Raw genomic sequence first — 26,351 nt, 5'->3', positions numbered from 1 at the left:
AAGGTTCTTATGCTGGAATGTAGTGTTTGCTTTCTCCAAACATAACACTTCTTATTTAAACCAAAAGGTTATATTTTTCCACACAAAACATTTTTCCAAAAGACTTTTCCACGTAATCATTAGCAAACTGCAGATGGACCGCAATGTTCTTTTTGGAGAGCAGTGGCTTTCTCCTTGTAACACTGTAATTCACTCCATTGTTGTTCAGTGTTCTCCTGATGGTGAACTCATGAACATTAACATTAGCCAATGTGAGAGAGGCCTTTGTTTGCTTAGAAGTTACCCTGGGTTCCTTTGTAACTTCAGGGACTTTTACATGTCTCACTATTGGAGTAATTTTGGTTGGTTTCTAATAAACATACTAGGTTCTCTTTTTTGATTAAATTATAGCTAATAGTAACTAGTGACCTAGACGTATTAGGTGTAATTTATGCACTAGTCAAATATTAACCCCACCCCATCCAGTTAATAGTTATAGTTGAAATGAAGCTATCTGGCAGCCCGACATTCAGGTCTCCCCCTCAGCACTTACTGTAGAACAGCGGTGCTACAGAGGCGCAGACCACATGCCGATTCTCTCTCTCTCTCTCTCTCTCTCTCTCTCTCTCTCAATGTTCCCTAGTTTATAACTTATAACCTTGGTACCCAATGTTTCCCCCTTTTTAATGTAACTTAGTTCCATTTAATTTTGTGCCAGATCAACAAAAATCCTCCAGTATGTTTATCCCTGAAAAGAAAATGAAACAGAACACACACACGCTGCTTGTATAATAGAAAACAGTTGACCTGTGTTAAATGACTCAATGTTTTTAAGTCTGTTTTTACATCTGTTACGCTTCCGCCGGTGGATGGCGCTGCGGCGTCGAAGCGCAAAGACTGCTGCAGAGCGCGCATGCACGAGACCCTGACATATGGACACGCGCGGCTCGTTTGTTTTGATTTACTTCCTGTCCAGGTATTGGCTTATGTTCGAGGGTGTGTCTTTATTTCTCCAGGTGTCTATGCTTTAGATAATTATGTTGGTTATTTAAACCCCTCGTGTGGCTGCGCACTTCGCGCAGTATTATAGTTTGTAACGTTAGTAGTGTTTAAGGAGTATAGCTTTAGCGCTGTGTTAGAATGCGTGTAGCATGCTAGCGGTCTCAGTTCCATGTTCTGTTTTCGAGTAATGCCTAGACTGTAGTTCCATGGTTGATCCAGCTAGTCCTGTTCAGCATAGACCGCGTTTCTTGTGTTTTGTTAGTTTGTTTATCAATAAAGACGGCGCTCCTGCGCTTACTTCCTGCTAACTGTCCTGTGTCGTTACATCATCACATTCCTGTCCAGTGAAGTGATTATTTGGTGATAATAATAATAATACATTTTATTATTATTATTATTGCAACATAGTACATGCGGTCATGCACATTAGGGTTAGTGTGCTACATGGGATACACAATAGTCATTACAAAAGTCATTAATGTACTTTTTGAATTCTAAATGAATAGTTCAATTAATATTTTGCAGAAACTTAATTTATCTAATTCTAAAGAATCATTGCTATATTTTGTTCTGTCAAACAGTGAGATGGCAATATTTTGATGGGTGTAGAAGGCCTCACTGGGACATTTTGTATTAGTAGTGTAAAACACATGCATTGGCTTACATATTGGTAGACATATGCAAATTTAAAATATATATACATGTAGGAAACACTTAAGAGACTTAATCTATATGTAACAAGAAAATGAAGGAATGGGATAGGCTGACTTAAACATCTAGTTATCTAGTTGGTGGCTGTGCTCAGGTGGTAGAGCAGGTTGTCTGACTCGAAGTGTCCTTGGGCAAGACACTGAACCCCAAGTTGCTCCTGATGTCAAGTTAGCACCTTGCATGGCAGCTCTGCTACCATTGGTGTGAGAATGGGTGAATGGGAAACACTGCTCAGGTTAAAAAGCACTATATAAGTGCAGACCATTAGTTATGTCAATAGTTGTGTAGGAAAGTTCCTCATATTCAGAGTAGGGCTAGGCAGGTGCTCAAGTTGCTATGATTTAATAAAGCAGCATGTCAGTTACATTCATGTTTTTAAATAAGAAGTCATTTACAGTGCATATACACTATAAAGAAAACAGTCACCCACTATTTATTTGATAGCACATTGTGCTATTCTGTGTGTCACATTTTTATTAAAGAGACCAGAGTGGGGCGCACGGTGGCTTAGTGCTAAGCACGTTTGCCTCCCACCTCCAGGGTTGGGGGTTTGATTCCCACCACAACCCTGTGTGTGCGTAGTTTGCGTGTTCTCCCTGTGCTGCTCCCCCTGTCCAAAGACATGCATGGTAGGCTGATTGGCATGTCCAAAGTGTCTGTAGTGTATGAATGGGTGTGTGAATGTGTATGTGAGTGTGCCTTGCGATGGCCTGGTACCCTGTCCAGTGTGTACCCTGTCCTGTGCCCTATGATCTCTGGGATAGGCTCAAGGTTCCAGTATGATAGGAGATGTAGAAAATGGGGGTGGATGGAAACGAGAGTGAAATTTCATTATCCTGAGTATCCAGTTACACAAATGGAGAAGTGAGTTTAGATTTGGCTAAATAAATCATACTATCTAGAAACAAACAAGTGGGATATAATCAGTGGCTGATTTTAGACACAATCATTCTTGATATTATTAATAATTCTGCTGTTGGTTTGAGTTGAGCACTGACAATCAAATTAAAAGAAGATGAAGCTAGCATTTAGTGGTTTGTTTTTTTTGTTTGTTTGTTTGTTTTGTTTGTTTGTTTTTACAGTGGAGTGATGAGAAGAAATCCTCAGAGACTGCTACAGTGTCCTCCCAGGAATCCAGGGCTAATCATAGGCTGAAGTGTTTCAGAGACATTCTGGACATTTTTTCTGTTTCTGAAAGCAGGACCTCGCACTCGCCGTGCAGTACTGGCCATTATCTTCTATGGAAAGTAGCTAAGGGTTGTCCAAAAAGTCGCTAGATATGTCGCTAGATGCTTTAAAAAAAAAAAAAAAAAAGTTGCTAAAGGGGTCTGAGAAGTGGACCGAAGCTGTCCCTGTTAAAATGAATGAGTGAACGGCAGGACGAGGAGGGGTGCAGCGGGGAGTCATATTTTGAGTGAAAGGATTGTATTCGTGTTCTTTTGCAAATAAACCCTTTAAAGTGATTGTTATTTTTTATTTATTGACGTTTTATCATTCAAGCACTTTTTAACCACTTTTTTAACATTAAAAAAAATATTGGCTATTTTCAAGGTTTTCCAGTACTTAAATTTCCAAATGCCAAATTCAAGCACCTTGTACAAACCCTGTGGTAATAATTTTTCATGGATACATTTCCCAAACAAACAAACTAAAAAACTTCTAGTACTTCTAATTAATAAACCTATAACATCAGTTAGCTAGCATTTTCAAGTGCTAAACCCAAACCTCACACATTTGATGTTTTTTCTTTCTTTTTGTTCTTTGAACACTTCTTCTTCTTCTTCCGCTTCTTCTTCTTGTTGTTTCAGATATATTTCTGCCACCTGTAAGTCAGAATGACAAAATTCTTGACTGTAATATCACTCAGGTAAAAGAAATAAATCAATGAATTAATAAATAAGTAACAGTAAACTGATTTTCTGCAAATTTCATGGAACTATTAATAGACATTTTAGTGTATTTAATACAAATTATATCACACTGCTGTTGCACTCTAGAATCTGATAGGTCAGAAGGTCTGAAGGTTGCAATTCATATCTCAGGTTTATATTAATGTGCTCATTGTAATAAGTTATCCTTTCTATGATAGCAAATCATTCACAGAGACTTCTCTGGCAAACATTCCACATAATCAAAGTCTAATAATAAACAGATTTGTGCTATACTACTTTAATAAAAACTTTTAGTCGTTGATATGGTGAAGCTATCTATAAGGAGGTGTTTATTTAAGATTTATGGAAAGAGACTCGGGCCACAGATTTCTCCAGATTCTGAATTTTTTCATGATATGACGTGCTGTAGATGATGAGATATTCATAGCCTTCACAATTTTACATCGAGGAGCATTATTCTGAAATTGTTCCACAAATTGTAGATGTAGTTTTTCACAGATTGGTGTACAGAGGCCCATCTTTACTTCTGAAAGACTCTGCCTCTCTAAGATACTCTTTTTATACCCAATCATGTTACTGACCTGTTGCCAGTTAACATAATTAGTAGCACAATGTTCCTCCAGCTGTTTCTTTTTAGTAACACTTACTGTTCCAGCCTTCTGTTGCCCCGTCCAAATTATTTTGGGACGTGTTGCGCCCATAAATTCAAAGTTACCTATTTTTTTCCTTTAAATGCTACATTTCCTCAGTTTACACATTTGATTTGTTTTTTATGTTCTACCGTGAATAACATATGGGTTTATGAGATTGCAAATCATTGCATTCTGTTTTTATTTACATTTTTCACAACGTCCCAACTTTTTTGGAATTGGGGTTGTAGTACTTCCTCCCATTACCCAGGAAAGTGAGATGTTGCTGTTTACAAATGTCAACATGTTTTTGATAATTATTGAGCATCACACCAAAAATTAATTAATGAGGACTGTCACCAAATTTCTGAAGCTAGGCCAAACATCCTAGCACTAGTTGGCAAAAGTTAGTTTAGCATTTTTTGCTATGTGCCAAATTTGGTCATACAAATGGAGCAGAGCTAAGATCAGATAGCTGTTTATGAGGAACTGTATGTCTGATCAAGCTGAAATTTGATATGGTAGATATACCGTATGTGCTAATCTATAATAGATTCTCATGATGACTTAATTACTGAAAAAAAACATGCCTGTCATTGGCCAATCAGATATCAGATAATTGAAAAGTTTCCCATTAGGTTATTGCCACAAAACTTGAATAGAAAGTTCAGGGATGGACCTCCTAGTATCCAATGCAATCTCGCTCAAATTGGCTACCTGGGGCGTGCTGTTCATGTTTATAAGGGTCAGCGTTAAGTTCAAATAGCTGTTTCTCAGGAACCAAAATGCCAATTGAGCAGAATTTGCTGTGCACTTTCTGCTAATCTGTAACTGAATTACTTCAAAAATGTCTGCCTTCTGCCAGTCAGCTTTCAGCAGGTAGGTTACACAACTAGCATTGAGCCATCATCACAAAATGTGATATGCATAAGTATGTTCACATATGGTCTCTTTATTGTTCTATGAATCTTGACAAGAACTGGCCACTGGGAGTGCTATATGCAGGGAGTGTTTGGACAGATTGCCTCTTATCGCTATATTACTATTATTATTAGCAGTAGAAGTAGTTGTATTATTATTATTATTATTATTATTATTATTATTATTATTATTATTGCAGTAGTAGTACTGATATTTCCTACCGTTTTTTAAGTTTCATTTTCCACCTCTGGTTCTGTAGTCCAACAGATCTGACGCACTGAAGGCTGGGCATTGGTAGATATCGTCTATGATGAAAAATTAGTATTATTTATTTATTTATTTATGAATCTACCATACATGTCATGAACACAAACCTTTTGAATAATTTTGTCCCTCACAGTAGGGTTCATAAGATACTCACTGATGTTAAACTTCAATCTCAGAAATGCCCTCTTAGTAACAGGCACTAAAAAAAATTAGCAATGTTGATATTTAGTAGCTGTTGTAAAACTTAATTTGACTTCAAATGTATATGAAATTGTGAACTGGATATAAAAGTGTAGCCTGGAACCCCATAGACTTCCACTTCACAGAGCGTGAGAGCCTGGATAACATTGGGAATGATGATGTTCACATAACGACCCCTCATGTTGCAGGTGTAATTTGCAGAGGCACCAGCAGGGATGCTAGAGATAACAACACATCTGCAGGGGGAGAGAGAGAGAGACTTTGACTTTTAAAATATAATTTATTCTACAATTAAAAAACCTTAACATACAGAACACATTGTTTTAACAACCATTACCAATTGAAAAAGAGATTCTCGCCTCTTATAAGTCACCCCTTTGTTTACACACCATTTCTTCTCAAACATCGGAAGATCACCATTCATTTGGTAAAATTCATACTTTAATCTAATCCTAGACTCAACCAAGGCCTTAAATAATTTAACCATGTTTACTTCTTTCCCTTCTGATCCCATTTTGTCAGCCTTCCAAATGGCTAATTTTGCTTGACCGACCAAAAAATTCGAATAGGTACAGATTTCCTGCCTGTGGCGAGAATATCTACCCCCATAAATAAACCCTGTTTTCAAGAAAATGATCCCCAAACTACGAAACATTGTATACAATAGATTAAAGAGCGGAGATAGTTTACAACATTCACAAAAGACATGAAACACAGTATCGAGTTCATCACACAAAGTACACAGTGGAGACGGTGCATATTTACATTTAAACAAAAACACTTTTGTTGGTAATGCACAATGTAAAATCTGCCACTGTAAGTCACCAGACTTTTTTTGGTAGAGGGTTCTTATACAATAACCGCCATGAAGGTTCATTATCTCCCGACTTCAAGAAATGAGTCCTCCATTTTGTATGCCTCCTCCCCCTTAGATGTCTGACAAAGTCGGACTTTACACAGGAAATATATGCATTTTGTTTGTTCACCATGGAAAACGGAAGACTTTGCAAGCCTTTAAAGGATAACAACATGTTTACATTGTCTCCATTGTTAATTTGAGCTACCTGTGGAGTTATGTACACTTCTGGAAAAAAAGACCTTTGTGTTACCACCGGACATAAACTTGGTTATATATTATCCCACAAACATGCAGGAAAAGATGTTTTCAAATCCTTTAATATGTTCCCGACTATTCTCTATGATCTACCAGTAATTTTTCTAGTTAGATTCTGTACTGAAAAACATTCTCTATTCAACAAGTCAAACAGGTTTCCAACTTTAGTTATCCCAGCTAAAACAAAGTTAGAAATTTCGGTGTTGGATATAATGCATTTTTTTAGAAAACCAAGGACTGTGCAGAAGTGGTTCATCAAAACCAAAATGTTCTTTCCGCTCCGACTTAAAGTAACCCCAAGCTTCAAGAACCGATTCATAAAACCTTATCTTAAACATGTCTTTTACCACATTTCCCGAAATCAGAAACATTTGTTTATCAAAATCCATCTTGTTTTTTTCCACGTACAATGGCAAGGCCAAAGCTAATCCATGGTAGAGAGTCCGACGAGTAAAGCAGTTTTTGGGCAGTCTGCAACCTCATGGATTTCACCTTAGAGGCAAAATGAATTAATCCCTGACCGCTATCAATTGTAGGGAGACACAGTACCCCAGGGGGGAAGCCAATGATGACCACCCCAAAAGAAGTCTACAAAGGCTTTTTGAAGTTGTGACAAAAGCTCTTTCTGAGGGTCCAACATGGTTAGACGATGCCACAGCATTGAGGTGGCTAGATTATTCACCACCAGCACCCTGCCTCTGTAGGAAAGCTGGGCTTGAATCCACTTCCATCTCTGGAGCTTGCCTGTCACTTTTTCTACAAGTCCTTCCCAATTCTTGTTCATGTGCTGTTCAGTCCCAAACAACAGCCCCAGTATCTTAACCCCCTCTTTATTCCAAGGGTGCTGATGTGGAAGCTGAGGTGGATTTTGGTGTGACCAATGGCCTAACAATAAAGTGTCAGTTTTTCCCCCAATTGATCCGTGCGGAAGAAGCACTCTAAAAGATGTTGAGGCATGAGGTAAGACGTTTAACATCATCTTCAGATCTAATGATCACTGGGATGTCATCTGTATACGCGGTGAGTTTCACCACTGCTGTGTTTGAAAGGTGAGATGTTGGAACTGTAAATCCTTGCAGCTTCTCTCTCAGAATCCTCAACATTGACTCAATGGAAATCGTGTACAAGAGACCAGACAAACTACACCCTTGTGTCACACCTCTACCTACAGAAGAAGGTCTGGTCAAAATTCCATTTATTTTCAGCATACTATAGACATCTTTATAAAGAAGCCTTATCCATGAAATAAACTGATTCCCAAAGCCAAATCTTTCAAGTATTTTGAACAGGTATTCATGGTCAAATTTATCAAAGGCTTTTTCTTGGTCCAAACACAGAAGACCAAGATCTAATGTATGCAGTTCCGTTAAGTACACCATGTCCCGCACAAAAAAAGATTGTGAAATATAGATCGCTAGGGTACACAGTAGGACTGATCTTCATGGATGATGGACGCTATAGATTTTTTAAGATGATTTGTCAGAGTTTTAGACAATATTTTATAATCAGTTCCTAAAAGAGAGACCGGTCGCCAGTTCTTCAATAAACCAAGATCTCCTTTCTTGGGTAAAAGAGTCACTACAGCTCTTCTACAACTGATGGGTAGGATATTTGACTCAAAGCTTTCGAGAAACACCTCATACAAATCCTGACCAATGAGGGACCAGAAGGCTTTATAAATTTCAGAAGTCAAGCCATCCAATCCTGGTGATTTTCCCGAAGATTGCTGCTGGACAGCTTCCGTTAACTCCTGAAAGGACAAAGGTTTCTCCAGCTCTGCTTTATCTTCATGTCCAAGATGCGGCAGTCCATCTGAAAGCAGATTAATTGCTCCAAGGTCACATGGTTGTGCAGTATATAATTCTTCATAAAAAGATAGAGTTTGCAAAAAAAAAAAATTATTTTCCGTTATTTCTTTCCCATTTAACAATTTAAGATGATTTATATTATTTTTTCTCTGATGTTCTTTTCCAATGAAAAAAAGAAAGTTGTTGAAGAATCCATGCTGTTTAACTGAAGATATCTTCCCAGTATGGATGTACTACGACTTATCTCTTCATACAAATTTTTCAAAATCATGTTGTACTCTTCAAGCATTTTTGCAGTTTCCATCTCTTCACCATCACTAATGGAGCTGCTTAGCTTCAGAATCTGCTGTTCCAAAAACTTAACCTTTTCCTAGTTCAGTCAGGTGACTCCTTGTGTATTGTTGGCACAAGAGCCGGATCTGTACATTTCCAATATCCCACCACTGGCTTAAAGTATTATACTGTGATTTTCTCTCTCTCCACTCTCCCCAAAACTGAGCAACTAATTGTACGAAAACTTTATCTTGCAATAATCTATTATTAAAAGCCAAATCTTATAATATGTGTTACTCTGCGTTATGGTCATAGTTACTGCAATATAGTGGTGATCCGAAAATGGTGTTGGCGAAATATCACTATTGGAAAATCTTCCTCTGTCGTTCATCTGAACATAAAATCTATCGAGTCCTGCACCGGAAACTGTATTAGAATTCATTTTCACCCATGTATATTGTTTACTGCCAGGGAAAGCTTCTCTCCATACATCTACAAGACTATGAATCTGAACAACGGTTTTGAGAGTCTCAGACGAATTTGGATGAGGTTCAACATGATTCCGATCCATAGTGTAATCAAATGTACAATTAAAATCACCAGCTAAAATTATTATTCTATTCTGCGAAACTTTTGAAATAACGTCTTTTACTTTTTTAAAAAAAGAAGCTCTTTCTGCCCCATCATTCCGAGCATAAATATTAATAAGAGATTGCGGTAACTCAAAGCGTAAATTCTATAATTTGCATTCTGCCAGGTATAATTTCTTCAGCTCTACTGTCTTGAATTTGTAAATCCGATGAAATAAGAACTTCTACTCCGGCACTCACGTTTGAATCATGGCTCACTGAGCCATTGCACCTGATTGTCCATATATGTGTGTGTGTTTCTTGCAGAAAAACTACACTTGCTTTTTTCCAACTAAAAAAATCGAACAAAGCGAATAATTTTTCAGCACCACGACATCCATTAATGTTCAAAGATAATAAGTTTAAGGATGCCATGATGCTGACTATTGAATAAATGACGAATGACATCGCAACACAGGTCTCATTATCTCCTCTCTTCATTACAACATATTCAAACCTTCTTCGCCTTACGGTTAATCATGACTTTTACCTTTGTTATTATTTTCCTGAAGTGATAAAGCTTCTGAATACTAAGCTCTTCGTCAGTTGCTTTATTCATCGCCATTTTACACGACACCAAAAAGCGCTTTAAATCAGGGAAAAAAGTCTCAATTTGTGGTTTCCGAGCTCCTTTAGTCTCATCTAGAAAGTCATTAATTTGCTTTAATGTGTACAGTCTAGCACTGAGAGACTCTGTTCCTTCAGCATCATCCATATCAGAACAACTCTCTATGCTCTCTAGATCAACATCTGAGTCATTTTCAGAGTGAGCATACTCTGAACTCATGGTGGACATCTGAGTACAAATATCTACAGCTGCTTCACTTTCACCATCTCCTTTATTACTTTCTATTTCTGTCTGTTCTTTTTCTGATGGTTTATCATGTTCATTTACTGTCTGAGTCAATGTTTATCCACTACTTGCCTGACTTACCCGCTCCTCGTTGTAATCATGATTTTCTACATCTCCTGCATCAGGATTCCCTTTAGGTGCTATTTTAACATATGGAACGAGATGGTTCTCTCTATGCTCCTTCACTTTGGAACTCTCTTCCTCCTGAACTCAGGGAAGTCCAGACTTTTGGCATTTTTAAAGCTCTTCTCAAGACACACTTTTTTAAACTTGCATTCGACTGCTGATGTCTTTTTCAATTGTTTAATAATTATTTTTATTAGTATTAATGTTGTTATTTTTATTCTTATTAACCTTTATTTGTTTTATTTTTCTGTGGACTGTGATTTTATGTACAGCGCTTTGAGAAGCTGCTTTAAAGGCGCTTTATAAAATGAAGTTTATTATTATTATTATTATTATTATTATTATTATTATTATGGTTATTTTGTCTGGCATGTCGCTCGGTTGTTTGAAGATTAGACGGTCTGACATGTCCTAGTTCTCCGCACAAAAACACAGCATATGATCCGAACTAAAAAAGATTGTGTAATGTTTGCCTTCATTAGTCAGCTTTACAGCCAGACTGAGCGGATCCTGTTGTTGATTAAGAATCATGTTCGTAAATCGCCGAAACGACATAACGTGCTTGATATCCGGATTTTTCAGACCGAGTGGAATCAGGTCGTGTCATTAATCGCGAGTCCGCATTTAACCAGGTCATCTACCATCTGAACCTCAGCGAGAAAAACAACAACAGCTTTATTCATCCTACAAGCTGACTGGATATTTGACCACCGACCTGTTCACTGACTGCAACCAGCACATCTTCCACAGATACGGAGTCATCAGGTGTACATTTAAATCCATGTCTCAGAGTCAAGCGTGAGAAATCTCCCCTTCACCCCATTTGTCAAAGTTTTCCGACCGAAGTCGGCGCTCAAAGAAGTTTTATGTCTAAGATTAATCTTTTTTTTTTTTTTTTTTTTTTTTTTTACATGAATCTTAAAAAAGAACTAAGAAATTGATTAAAAGTAACAAACTCTCAAAAGTGTGCCGCAAAACTCTCGACTCCTCCCACTACCCACAATCCTGAGAGAGAGAGAGATAGCAAGACAGAGAGACAGAGCGAGAGAGACTTTTTTTTACTTTAAGACACCTTTAATGTATTCAGTTTTGGTATATTTACATATCTACATTTTTAAAATAATTATTTTCATTTTTTTAAAAGAAGAAGAGAGAAGAACCCCCTCAGACCCCCCACCCCCACCCTCAACCCAGAAAACCCCAACCCTTTCAGTTCTACTACAAGTCCATTGTAGTCATATAGTGTGCAAATGTCCACAGTGCTATTCATATTATAGCTTTTCTTGCGGCTGATGTCCATTTTCTCAGTCTGAACCGTCTCCGTGGTGACAGCACGCCCAGGTTTTCAGTTTTTATTGCTTGTTGTGCAGATTGAATTATTTTTTTCCCCTGCCCAAGAAGTAGTTAGTTAGCAAGACGTTACGATTTCCTTTTGTTAAGTCTAGAAAACAGTTTAACTGTTCTGTGGTGTACAGTTCTTCAGGTTGTTCTGAAAAGTTTGAAGTAGGTGGGTTACCTGATCCTGCTTCATTCACCTCCTTAAACCCTGCCTCTGATGCCCATATCCCCAATCTGAAGCGTCTCGTTGGTGACAGCACGCCCAGATTCTCACCTGTTGTTGTGTGCTCCACAGATTTTATGAATTTTTTTCTATCCGGAAAGTAGTTTGTTAGTACGACATCATCTTGTCCTAAAATCTGCTCCAAGAACCAGGTTAACTGTTCTATGGTGTAAAATTATCCTGGCTGTTCGACCACATCCTCCTCCATGTCTGTGAGGGGTTCTCCTCCTGTAGCTCCTGCGCTGTGGTCTGGTTCTCCTGCATCACAACACTATGTTGTGGCTGTTTGGAAAACATAAAGGTAGTCGGCTGATCTAGGGTGACCTCTTCCTCCCCCTCATCATCATCTGTAAACTGTTTTTCTCTACCAGCTCCTGTGCTGCTCTCTGGGCCCGAGTCCTCCTGAGAGAGAAATAGTTTGTATATAATGTACCCTTAGTTTTGACAGGTATAGGTCAAAGGTCAAAAAGATACACATTCTAACTCTTTATATCTAGATCAAAGGTCATGATCATAAAAATATTTATAGTTATGTTAAATCTGGATCACATCCATTGGTGACAGAAACGTTACCATACATGGTACGGCCATGTGTTTTCCACCCCACACACGTTGCACACATGTTCTTTCTAACACTCTGTGGTAGGTCATAAAAATATATATAGTTATGTTAAATCGGGATCCCATCCATTCCTGACACAAATGTTACTATACATGGAATGGCCATGTGTATTACACACAGACATCCAAACAAAAATATGACACACACAAACACACTTTATTTTCACATTATTTAAAAGGAATTTAAGTGTTATTTACTAAATTACCATAATTATGAACACAAGTTGTTAAGTTGACAATCATTTTTAAAATTACGTTTCTCCATTTAGATTGTCTGCAGTAGAATGCAGTCTTTTAAACCAGGAAAAATGACTGCCTTTAAGTTGTATAACAATAGTAAGTAAAATCCAGTGATTTACATTACAAATCTCATACATAACATCTCTGCAGGATTTATAGACGTTAAAGCACTGAATGAAATGAGCAATATAGACAAAAAATAAACACTCTGTGTCTACTACTTTTATCTCTCTCATAGTACATTTACATTTATTCATTTAACAGAGTGTTAGAGGACCTGTAGACTGCACAAATACTAAGGACATTACAATTTATCATTTCACTTACAATTAAGTTCTACTAAAGCAATGAATTTGGGGCATGTTCTCAATAGTGATATGACCAATAGTGGACTCGTGTATAGGCTACACCTGCTAATACATTTGATGGACTATTTTGCACTACTACACGTAGCTAACGCTAGTCATATTTAGCAGTGTAATTTGAATATCTACTCTTTAGTTTACTGTAGCAGTGGATAAGAAGGAAAACATTTCATTTGACAAATCTGCTCATCTAGAGAGGGCTTTTCATTTGTGCTATAGGAAAGATAAGCATGATTACATTTCTGCTTATTCATGTAAACCTCAACTACATTGTGTAATCTAATTTCATGTATTGATACATTTTTTATTTTATTTTTAAAATCTTTTGTCATTCGCACACGTAGCCTTCTAGCTCCACAACCTTTGGACTGTGGATAGTAGATAAAAGTAGTAGACACAGTGTGCAATATGTGCAATGTTCAGTACGTCATATAATAATAATAATGAGTCTTTATTGATCACATATACATTACAGCACAGTGAAATTCTTTTCTTTGCATATCCCAGGTTGTTAGGAAGTTGGGGTCAGAGCACAGGGTCAGCCATGATACAGCGCCCCTGGAGTAGAGAGGGTTAAGGGGCTTGCTCAAGGGCCCAACAGTGGCAGTGCTGCCCCCATCTTGAATCATATTACCGTAAATACTTAAATGTGCAGTCATTTGTTTCTTTTTTTCACTTTTTTTTTCAATTCCTGCTTATTCAGGCTCAGAGTCATGTAGGCTGCATTGAATTTTATTTTCAATTCCCTCATCTCTTTTTCAGTGACTTTATCACTAGCACGTTGCACTGCTTTCACGATTGGGGTGGCACGAGGGGCAGACCTAACAATGACACAATCCCTGGCGAACTCATCTAGCCAAGCTGATTTAAACTGTCTTGTCGGGATGAGAGCCGCAGGGATGGGAGAAGACTCAACTCGCTGCGCTTGGCTGTCATCATCTATAAAAGATTGCACACCGATTGAAACGGGCTGGGATGACTCAAATGTCACTTGGGAACTTTCACTGGTCGAGTTGGTCTCAACATCGTGGGCATCTGATGTAGAGGAGGCAGGGTTTGGACAGGCAGGGGATGAGGAAAAAGTCTGATATTTTTCTTGTCAGCTGACTAACGTTAGTTAACTACGCAGTTAGCTAGCCTACATATAACGGATAAATTCACATTCTACCAAACTAAACCACATCAAACTAAATTAAACACCTTTAATAAAAAGGCTCAGGCAGGGTTAGGTTAGGGGATGACTCAACCCAACACTCAACCCAACCCAACCCAACACCTCCCACTTGGTGTGGGAGGTGGCACAGGCACAAAACCTTGTCCTTCATTCTGTATATATTTCTCTATATGTATTTAACATTCTATGAGAAAATATCAGTTGTATAAAAAAAATGGAAAAGAAATTATATATATTTTTTAATCTATATATTGTGTTAAAAATGAATTCTGCCACTTTAAAAAAAATTAATTTTCATGACTCATGAAAATGAATCACATGTAAATGAATCACATGAAAATATATCACTTGAATATGAATCTCATGAAAATGAATCATATGTAAATGAATCACATGTAAATGAACCATATGAAAATAAATAAATAAAGAAAGACTTTTTAAAAAATCGGCCCAAATGTAAGACGTTTTAGGTGAGGTTAACTATTGGGGGTTGGAGGATCAGTTTAGAGAACATATTATTTGTTTCTGATGGTTAAGTTCAGGGTTAGGGTTGGCCCCTAAGTTTCAACATTGGAAAAAGGAGTTTTTATTGGTTAAAAATTAGGTGATTAGAGTTTATTGTTTGGGTAAGCCCCTAGATTTCAAGATAAAAAATGGTTTTAATGGTTGGAATAGAAGTTCTAATTGGGTTTAAGGGTACTGGATCTATGTTCCCCATCCCTATTGTCCAACTTGTACAGATGAAATTTAATCTGGCCCAAATTTAGGGCCGAACCAGGAAAAAGTTCCATTAATTTTGTCCATGTTCCCTCTCAGATCCTTCTTCCTATTGATTACTCCCCTCTCCCCTGAGAAGAAATGCCTTTCTCTCTATTAATATATACCCCCACACACATTTTATATATAATATAATATTATATTTATATTTTTGTGTCACGATATGGAGATTGAGATGGATGCAAGTGCAGATTTTTCAAGTTCAATAAAGAACTAAACAAAATACAAAAGACACTGACATTGGGGCAAATCACTGTGGAAAAGACTAAACATAAAACACAGCACCAGGGACAAAGGTAAAGAAAGACAAACGTGAGACAAAGAGTGCAGTGAAAACTGGCTAAATACACAAGTGCTTACCAGGAATGTGATCCAGGTGCAGGTGGTCATGTGACTGTGATGCAGTGGCTGCTGGGAATTGTAATTCAGATTTCCTTCTCTGATTACATGACATAATGGTGTATGGTGTAATATGTGGTAATGTACGGGTATTACTCTGTGAGTGTGTGTGTGTTTATACAGAGGCTGAATGTGTTGGCCACTCTTGGGTAACTTACCCAAAATACATCAGAGCATCATCACAGCTCTCATTACTGTAGATGGCCAGCCAGAGACATCGTCACCGAGCTCATCAATGAAAGGGTACAGATGGCTACACACCTTCTCTTCAGAGCGAAGGGAATCATGGGTGTGGTCAGATCTGATTGGTCAGAAGCTGTTAATAAATCTTTTAAAAATAACTGCAGCTCTGACAGCAGTGCATATGCAAATCAGTTCCCAGGTTTATACAGTATGAACACACTCATTATAAACTATCCACGCTATATCGTCAGTGAGAATGCCCAATTCGTATACAGTGAGACCGTATATACATCACATCTTTGTGTATGTGTTCACGTAGGTGGACTCGAGCAGTAACTTTGAGTGGCAGAAGCAGCTGTGCTAATACTGGGACGTGGATCTGGATAAGTGTGTGGCCAGAATGGCTCTGTATCAGTACATCTACGGATATGAGTACCCGGGAGCCTGCCTGCGTCTGGTCATCATCCCGCTCACAGTAAAGACATGTTAACAATACGTTAAGAATTCATAATGCATAATGTAGTGTAGTGCATGTTATTATAATAATATTTATTTAAATACTATGCGTAATGCATTAAGGAGGCTTTATAACATGCTTTTTTTATAACGAATGCATTTATCACTCGTTATAGCTGTGTGAAAGAGTGAAGTCTTAAAGATACGTTCGTGTGTGACCTTTCCATCAGGAACGCGTTTAATGTAAAAAAAAATCTTCTTGGAAATGACATGCTTGTGCTTGTTTGTGATGGTTTTTAGGACCGGTGCTATCTGTGTCTGATGGGTAACACCTCGAATAACATGTGTGTAGAAGGTTGATCCTTTCACCGTTAGCCAGACAGAGTGTCTTGTTGTTGTCCAACACGGCGGTAATTTTCTCAATCCACAGGCACGTCCACAGGTACGTGACTCACCACCCACTTGTGCGTGTTGGCGGTGTCACTGCCGAGGGACGTTTGATGGCACTCCGCTCCATTGTGAGAGGGTCGCCTTCACCATACAGCTCGTCCATGCTCACTGACTGCGGGTTGAGCACGTCGGTCTCGATGGGCTTGTAGAAGGGATTCACCTCGTAGCCCTCTGTCTCGTGGAGGGTGCGCAGTGCGTCAGCAAGGGCACGGTACGCCGTGGTCTAACCGCCTCTTGTAGGGCCCACCAGCAAGACGCCCTGGTGCACCAGCATGGTCTCGTACAGCTGGATCACCTTGGCGGTCATGCTGGAGAAGGGCTGCAGGGAGCGGGTGCATAGAGCTGCCTCGATGTTCGACTGAAGCGCGCCGTAGTCATGCTCGGGGACGCCCACACGAGGAAAGAGGTCCGACAGAATACCGTTAAACGCACACAAGAAAGATTGGATTGACTCGATTGACACTAGGTTCAAGATTTTCAGATTATGGATGTTCAGATGTTCCAGGATTCTTTACTTTTCATCTAGTATAACATTACAAGGTGCTAATGTTATATACTTTAAATGTTTTTTAAAAAAGTTATATAGTATATGATTACAGCTTTTTAGTTGCAAAGAATTTGCAAATGTCAGTTAATTCTGTTTCCTAATTTGTCCTGGAATTTCCTCCTAGTGCCTGATTCCAGTGATCCTGTGATAATGACCTTTGATACTCCAAATGTAAACTTTGGTGTTCTTTACTATTTATCAGTTTATTTTATTTTAAGTTCTGCGTCATCCTTGAGTAACTTGGATTGAAGCGGCCTCCAGGTTGTCCCAGAGCTCAGTCCTGCCTGCGTAGCCAGGGTTCATCATGATTAATGCAGCTTCCTACAAATGGAAGCAAGGGAAATGATAACGATTCAAACCCTTGCTAATATTCTGAAATCGATTGCAACACTGAGTGAGTCTGTTCCAAGAATCGATTCAGCACAAATCTCGAATTAAAGGTTAGGGGAACAACCCGCAATATTAAGTACATAGGATCATTATCATGATTAACAGGGCGATTCCTAATACCTGGTGTCAATTCGTAGATACCAGGTAATGGGAATAGAGTCGATTCAAAGGAATCAAGCTTTGGAGTCGACTCTATAGTCATTGTGAATATGGAGTCAACTCCAAAGCTTGATTGTGGGAGAAGCATGACTGAAGAACCTTGATTTCTCAGTTTGGGAACAATCCCAAAGAAATAGTCGGGAGACGCAGAGCGTTTGGCATCGTTGTGACAAACGCTGAATCTCACAGCTTTTTTTTTAGTTTTTAATTACTCAACAACTAAGACACAACCCCCTCGTTTATTCCTTCACTTTCATCTTTCACTACTTTTTTTTATTTTGCATTTTGTTCTGATTCTTTCCCCCTGAATGTCTGGCTAGAACTTTCTGGAACTGGGAGCTAATGCTAAATTTAATGTTCTGTTAGAAAAGACAGCTTGATGTGTGGTTTCATTAAATTCATTCAATTTAAATATCTTGTCTTTCTAAGAAAAACTGCTGATTAAGCAATGCACTATACCATATTCATGAGAAAGTAGAATGTTGTATTTGTTATTTGACGTTTGTGTAAATTCAATACGTCGTTTTCAGCTAGTGATTAAAGAATTGGTTCATGAGTCATCTTTGTCAGATATGCTGGTGGCGCTTTCTGATTTTAGTCACTTAACCATTCAAAAGAGTTATTTGTGTGTGGAACAGTGTTGCATTGCACCCGCGAATACTGCAACCTGTAATGGAAAATAAGATTTATTTTGTTCCAACACTTTTTTGTTGTTGTTGTTGTTGTTGTTGCTGTTGTTGCTCCAAAACTGAAAAGTGTTACAATGGAAGCAGAAGTAAGTGTAGCTTCTTAAATTGTGTAGTGTAACACAGTGTTTTTCAATCTTTTTTGAGCCATGGCACATTTTTTACATTGGCAAAATCTTGTGGCACACCACCAACCAAAAATGTTACAGAATGGCACTCTGTAGCCTAATACAGTGTATATAATTACAATATAGTTTCTCAATTTATTTATACTCACTCAGTGTGAAACCTGGGCCTGTTTAGATGAACACAAAGCTGATATCCTGGCAGGAATTTAAGAAAGGCATACACGAAGCTCTTCAACAGCTTTCAGTCTCTCTCTGTTTTTAGCTTTTATAGCAGTTAGGCTTGAAAAGCTCAGCTCACACACATATGTTGTGGAAAATGGGAGCAATGTCAAAACTTTGTTGGCCGGAATGGGGAATTCCATGGCAGCAGTCATCCAAAAACTGTCCAAAGGAAGTTCATCAAATCTTACCTTTAAACCACGATCTTGTTTCAGTTCAGTTAGTTCCTCCTGCTCCTGTAAAGTTATGTCCTTTCCAATAGCAGTCAAGGCATTCAGTGGAGGCTGAAGAGAAATAAAATGACAACTTCTCCTCAAGAGTTTACGGATGTTTACCTATTACCTTGCACAGTGCAGCAGGGTGATCTTGCCGTTCCTCTGTGAGTGGGAACATCTCAAGGTTGGCACTTTGCACATGTTGTTGCCAGAGGTGCACCTTTAAATGGAATCCATTTATTTTATCTCATTTCGGCCTTGCATCCGTGTGTTCGGTTCATTCAGATGATGAAATATATCTGCCAGGTATGCCAGCTTTGCACTCCACAACACTTGTGCAATTTTCCCACACAAGTCTTCCCTGGTCAATTTGACCCCAAAAATTTCCTCTCCTGTTGTTTTTTCTGGCAGTGCCTTATAAAATAGGAAGTTTTCTCTAATGGCATCTCCATCCACAAAACGCACATTGGCCAAGAGCTGAGAATATCTGTAGACTCATCAGGTTGCAATGCAAATTTCCTACTGATGCGTATCTTTTCCAAAACATGGCTTTCGATGTCTGTGGACATATCATCAGTACATCTGGCGATTGTGTTATCTGAGAGCGGGAGTTTAGATATGTCTTTAACCGCGTCAGGGCCGAGCATCTCGTTGACAGTGTCTTTGCGGGCAGGTAGTATTAACGTCTCTGCCACAGTGTGGGACTTTTTTCATTTAGCTACAAGTTCAGCAACTAGCATTGAGGGCTTTCTAATTTACCTTTGTGGTTTTTCTCATTAATGTTGCCTGTTTCTGTGTTTTCACGCAGGCAAACTAAATAGTCCATCGGCTTGTTTTGAAGCGACGGGTGTTTCGCTTGGAGATAGCGTTTAAGCTTGCTTGGCACCATGGCGCTATTGGACTGCTTCTCGCCACACACCAAGCATAATGGAGTCGGGGTCATCTCATCGCTGGTGAAAGTAAATCCTAACGAAAGATAACTTTCGCTGTATTGCCTCGAGCTCACCGTCTTTGCTTTCTTTTTACCACCACTCATACTAGGCCCTTCACCTGGGTCACAATCTTGTCCAGGGCCCAGTTCGGAGTTTGCATTTTTCCTTTTTAAAAACTTCTTCATCACTGCCACCACGACCTGTCGCATGCGTCACTAATTCTCTTGTCTCTAAGAAGGTAGGAGGCAATTACCTGCTGCCACCCGGACGAATATTACATTACTCTGCCAGTCACTATATTACAGCACAGACACTCAACAATGGCTTATTATTTGCAGATAATCATGGATAAATTTTAATAAAAAAGAATTTTAAGACTAAGTGAAATTGGACAATTTCTCAAGGCACGCCTGACGATCTCTCACAACACACTAGTGTGCCACGGCACAGTGGTTGAAAAACACTGCTCTACGGTACGTAGACTGCATTACATGCGTGTTGAGCAGAGAGGAGATATTCTAATATTATACAGTATCTGGAAATATAGCGTGTGACTGCTGCTGAAATAAGGAAGAGACTTAGGATTCTCCTTTTCAAATCTGAAACCAAATTGCTGAACAGCACAATACTTACCTGAACAGCACACTCTGCGAAGTCTTTAGTTATTTAACCTAAGCATTGGTGGTTCAGTGGTAGAATTCTCGCCTGCCACGCGGGAGGCCCGGGTTCAATTCCCGGCCAATGCAGAAGTGAGTTTTGAAAGTTAAGCCTTCACCAAAAGAACATTATAAGCCTTATCATTTCTGCCCAAACTAGACCAACTCCATGCTGCTGAAATATACAAGAGACTTAGGATGCTCCTTTTCTATTTTGAAACCAAACTGTTTAATCAGAACAATACTTAATGAAAAGCACACTCTGCATTGTCCTTAATCCTTTAAGATAAGCATTGGTGGTTCAGTGGTCAAATTCTGACCGACCACGCGTGAGGCCGGGGTTCGATTCCCAGCCACTCATGGCTGAGATTTGAATATTGAGCCTTCACCCAAAGAACTCTACAAGCCTTATCAATTCTGTCCAAAAAAAGGGTAGCAGACACAGTCCATGTTGCTCAAATATACAAGAGCCTTAGGATGCTCCTTGTCAATTTTGAAACCAAATTGATGAGTCAGCACAATACTTACCTGGAAAGCGCCCTCTGTGAAGTCCGGGTTAGATTCCAGGCCAATGCACAACTGAGTTTTGGAGACGTTTGTGTTGCTTGAGCCTTCACCCAAAGCACTTCACAAGCCTTATCAATTCCGCCCAAAACTAGGGTAATGGACAAACTCCATGCTGCTGAAAAATGGAAGAGATTCTCCTTTAGAATTTTAAACCAAATTGCTCAAATAGCACAGTACTCAGCTTGAAATCGCACTCTGCGAAGTCCATGGATTTTTAAGATAAGCATTGGTGGTTCAGTGGTAGAATTCTCACCTGCCACGCAGGGGCCAGTCACACGTAGGTGTAGAGCGCTGACTAGCCAATAGAAAGCGAGGATAATCCAGGAGGAGGGTCGGACGAACCTAACGTAAAAACATCCGTTCAAATATTTATATTATATTATCTGTTACATATTGTATCTATGTAATTTTTTAAAAGCGGCATTGTCAACATTTACTATTCCGATACTCTTTCAGTGTGTAAAATTAACTGTTAAAGAAGAATGTGAAATTAACAGTTTGTCAAAATGAAAATAACTATTGAAATAATATATGCAGGGTGTGTTATAGTAAGTTATTGAAAATGTATTCCAAAATAAGGACTAAGATTTTAAAACATTTACAAATACAAGCTAGATTAAACATATTTACAAATACACAGGACAATTTTGTTTTGTTTTTTTAAATACAATGTTGTCTATACACAATTCCACAATGGTAGAGAGAGAGAGAGAGAGAGAGAGAGAGAGAGAGAGAGAGAGAGAGAGAGAGAGAGAGAGAGAGAGAATACAGAAGACGTAGAATGAGATTCATGGGCAACAGTATTACACAGGATTTGTAACTATTTACCAAAATCCAACCTTGTGCTTGGCTTGCAATCAGACATGCCATGCACAGACCTTAAATACTGTGTTTCACAACAAAGTTATTTTCTCTTTTCAACAATCCACCTCTGCCTCTCAGCCTCATAGAATGAAGACTGCTGAAACTCTGCCCATGTCGTCTCTGCATTCATTCCCTGTGCCTGATACAGGGAGAGCACTTTAGAAAGACAGTAAATGTATCTGCCTGCCGCTCCAGGGAAACCAGGGTGGATATGAGGACTATTGGGTCCTTGTTTTAGTGGCTGGTGGCAGAACCTGCACAGATGACCAGAAGGCCCTCTGCAGAGTATGCCTCAAAGACTTTCCTGGAGCAGTAGAAGTATTTAACATCACCAGCCTGCTAAAAGAAATGTACAGAGGAGCCATCACCCATATAATGAGAAATTGGCTGACAACAAGCTAAACAAGATCTAATTTGTTTTTTTTGGTGTCTTCTCAACTGCTGCCTGTGTCAGAGGTGCGTCTTCAGGAACACCACTAGCAGGTGGATTGAACAGAGTGGGAGGCTGTATTGTTCCTGATCACATCTTTTCTTTGAGGTGTTGACTTCTCTTGCAAAGAAGGATTGTCTTTAATGCTTCTTGCCTCTTCAGATGAGTCCCGAAGTAAATCACCTGATGGCCTCTCCTGAAGGACACGTTGATTCTCCCAGGGATTTTTTTTTTCTTCATGCTGATGGCCTGAATAGTACCCATAGATATGAACAATTAACATAAATAAATATATAAAAAGAATTTACTTAGTTATGCATGTTTTGTAAAGTAAAATTATGGTCACTGATTCTTTTAAAATAACTTGACAGGTTTCATATTAGAGCAAAAGATCAATGACCCAAAATTTAATTATACAACTATTGAAAAGATACACATCTACTCTAATATATTCTAACTTAATCTAACATAACTGTGTGATCTGCTCACTTGTTACCAAAAGACTTAAAAGAAATAAAAAGAAATAAACAAAAAGAGATGAAAGCCGAAAAAATAAAGCCAATAAAGTATTAACTGGTTTACGCGGTAGCGGAGGCCATTCAAAATGTAGATCTTCAAAAAAAAAGAAAATTTAAAAAAAGAAAACACCAAGCTTCGGAACAGCGCCATGGAATCAACGTGTGGCGAAAAATATATTGTATCCGTAGTGATAAGGACTACCACTGAGAATTAACTGGAGAAGTTTTGGAAAGTTGAGCATAACTACTTTCCGTTCCGGGAAAGTTAAGCAGAACTACTTTCAGCTAACTACCCTGGCAGCAGTGGGATTTGAACCCACACCCCCAAAGAGACTGGAGTCTAAATTCAGTGCCTTGGACCACTCGGCCACACTACCCCGGGCTGATGTGGTGGTAAACCCATTCGTGGTAAGAAGGTGACCGGGTCATTCCGCCAGACAACAAGAAATCTGGCATGGGCGTGACAAATGGGCTGTTGTGAGACTCAAGTGCCTTTCACTTAACCAGCTCTGCCGGAGACATCTAACCATTTCCAGCTGAAGACAGAGCTAAGGCGTGGTCTTTTGGACGCGATTCGTCTAGGCTTAAGAACCCATGGTCCACGGTCACATCGGTAGTGTTTGCGGAAGAGCTCTTCTGCTATGACCTTACATCCCACTTACAGTGGTGCTTGAAGGTTTGTGAACCCTTTAGAACTTTCTATACATCTTCATTACCAGGACCTAAAACATCATAAAGTTTTTCACACAAGTATTAAAAGTAGATAAAGAGAACCTAATTAAAGAAACCAGACAAACATATTACACATGGTCATTTATTTATTGATGAAAATGATCCAATATTGCATACCTGTGAGTGGCAAAAGTATGTGAACCTTTGCTTTCAGTATCTGGTGTGACCTCGGTGTGCAGCAACAACTGCAAACAAACATTTCCAGTAACTGTTGATCAGTCCTGCACGTCAGCTTGGAGGAATTTTAGCCCATCCCTCATTATAGTACAGTTTCATCTCTAGGATGTGGGTGGGTTTCCTCACATGAGCTGCTTGCTTCAGGTCCTTCCACAGCATTTCTATTGGATTAAGGTGAGGACCTTGACTTGGCCATTCCAAAACATTGACTTTATTCTTCTTTAACCATTCTTTGGTAGAACGACTTGTGTGCTTAGGGTTGTTGTTGTTGTGGATAAAAATGACATGAAATAAACATGAGGGAGACCTAGTATGAGTAATATGTAATTTTATTGAAAATTCACAGGACTGGTGGGTGCGTAATCTTGAGGAGAGCGGTAGGGGGAAGAAAATGGGGTGTGTCCTGGGGACATGGGATAGTCAGCAAAGGTGAAATAAGGAGACCACTGAGAGTACGGTGGACTGACAGGTGAGAAGAGGGAAGAATGGTCAGAGCCTAGAACAGAGAAGGTGACATCATCCTCAGACTGAAAGCTGGAGGGAGGGTCTGTCTGTGTAGAGGCGTCAATACACACATTCACGGGGTGGATTCTGTATCTGAGAGGGGGGGACCCTGCATTTCCATTTCCAGAGGGGGTGCTGCGAAGAATGTTAAGTATCACCATGATGTCAGCAGTGACATGCGCGAGCTGATAGTGAGTGTTCAGATCTAAATCCAGCCCCTCCAGTAAAGGAGAGAAGAAAAAATGACGACGGGCACCTAGACACACAGAAGCGGTATTAGGCGGATACTGACAAATTGGATTCACACTTTAAGATCTTTAAGAGTAACACACTATGGTTTATTAGTCACAGAGAAGTATAAGAGCTGAGGAGTGCAAACACACACACTCTCGTACAGTCAAGGGCAGGCGTACAGACATAACACACACACACTCTCTGTCTCTCTCTCTCACACACACATATAACATTATAACATTATAAGAATAATAAAAAGGAGTATTAAGATGTTATAAGGGTAATATAAAGAGTAGTAGGATATGTAGGATATTAGAAGGGTAATATAATGATATTATGAAGTAGGAAGTACAGTAAACAATTTGCAAGCAGTATAACTATATATAAAATAGAGATATAGAGCAAATATGAAAATAAATTATAAACCAGAAATACAGAAAAATGTAAAAGAAACTTACTCATAATTCAGATGGTGAAGATTCTTGTCTCAGACGATGGAGGCCTTAATTTTAAGAGAAAACCATGAGGAGCCATTTATAAGGGTAGCTGAGTCAAGCTGCCCCCGCGAGATAACAATGAGACCAAGGTCTCTCTAAATTGTTTTGTCTCTCTCTCACTTTCAATCCTAATGGTATCCAGAAAGGCCTCTTTCAAAACATAATGGTAAATTTGATAAGCCTCTTTTGAAAACATAATGGTAATGTAGATGAGCTCTTTTTTAACCCTATTGGTATTGATATCATAGTCTTTCTGAAATATATTGGTTATCTACTGTGTAAATACAGGTGTCAGATCACTTCTGAGAATTCTCATTGGTGTGGATCTCGTGTGATGGAACGGAACCAATAAATCTGGACCCTTGCTTCTTCTCACTCACGGCTGGTGTCTTTTTTTCTATCTCCAACTGGGTTCACAGATGTGAGTATTTGCTTCTATATTGAATTTTAAGTGTTTTTGGGTAATAGGCTAAATTTGGGCCAGCATTGTCTTGCTGCATGGCCCACTTTCTCTTGAGATTCATTTTACGGACAGATGTCCTGACATTTTCTTTTAGAATTTGCTGGTATTATTCAGAATTCATCGTTCCATCAATGATGGCAAGCCGTCCTGGCCCAGATGCAGCGAAACAGGCCCAAACTGTAATGCTACCACCACCATTTTTCAGAAATGGGATACGGGTCTTATGCTGGAATGCAGTGTTTTCCTTCCACCAAACAGAACCCTTCTCATTTAAACCAAAAAGTTATAGTTTGGTCTCACCTGTCCACAAAACATTTTTTCCAGTAGCCTTGTCCATGTGATCTTTAGCAAACTGCATGCAGGAAGCAATGTTCTTTATGGAAAGCAGTGGCTTTCTCCTTGCAATCCTGCCATGCACTCCATTGTTGTTCAGTGTACTCATTATGGTGGACTCATGAACATTAAAATTTGCCAATGCGAGAGAGGTCTTTAGTTGCTTAGAAGTTACCCTGGGATCCGTTGTGACCTCATGGACAATTACATGTCTTGCTCTTGGAGTGATCTTTGTTGGTTGACCACGCTTGGGGAGGGTAACCATGCTCGTGAATTTCCTTCATTCGACCACAATCTGTCTGACTGTGGATTGGTGGAGTCCAAACACTGAAATACAGCACACGGTTGCAAAATGTGTAGCCACAGTGCTGGCTTTTCACATTTCTCCACTCTCTCTAGTGCTAGCTCAGGGACCTGTACAAAGCTTTCCGTTTGTAGGCCTTGTAGGTGTGAGACAGACTGCAACAAA

At 39.1% G+C, this 26,351-nt stretch overlaps 1 long non-coding RNA gene and 2 other non-coding genes across 3 annotated transcripts; 1 reads left to right on the top strand and 2 right to left on the bottom strand.

Annotated features, from left to right (window-relative positions):
• Positions 1-3,191: 3,191 nt before the first annotated feature.
• On the bottom strand, positions 3,192-11,567 carry LOC128634198 (uncharacterized). Its single transcript, XR_008397485.1, has 3 exons — positions 11,121-11,567; positions 5,356-8,528; positions 3,192-3,515 (listed from the first exon to the last, which is right to left on the bottom strand). It is a non-coding gene; the product is annotated as an uncharacterized LOC128634198 (long non-coding RNA).
• Positions 11,568-20,582: 9,015 nt separating this feature from the next.
• On the top strand, positions 20,583-20,653 carry trnag-gcc (transfer RNA glycine (anticodon GCC)). Its single transcript has one exon. It is a non-coding gene; the product is annotated as a tRNA-Gly (tRNA).
• Positions 20,654-23,237: 2,584 nt separating this feature from the next.
• On the bottom strand, positions 23,238-23,319 carry trnal-uag (transfer RNA leucine (anticodon UAG)). Its single transcript has one exon. It is a non-coding gene; the product is annotated as a tRNA-Leu (tRNA).
• Between the last annotated feature and the right edge of the window lie 3,032 nt (positions 23,320-26,351).

This window comes from Ictalurus punctatus, chromosome 12, assembly GCF_001660625.3.
Source record: "Ictalurus punctatus breed USDA103 chromosome 12, Coco_2.0, whole genome shotgun sequence".
NCBI lineage: Eukaryota > Metazoa > Chordata > Actinopteri > Siluriformes > Ictaluridae > Ictalurus > Ictalurus punctatus.
Note: the sequence above shows the minus strand (reverse complement) of the source record. Positions and strands in the feature narration are given on the sequence as shown.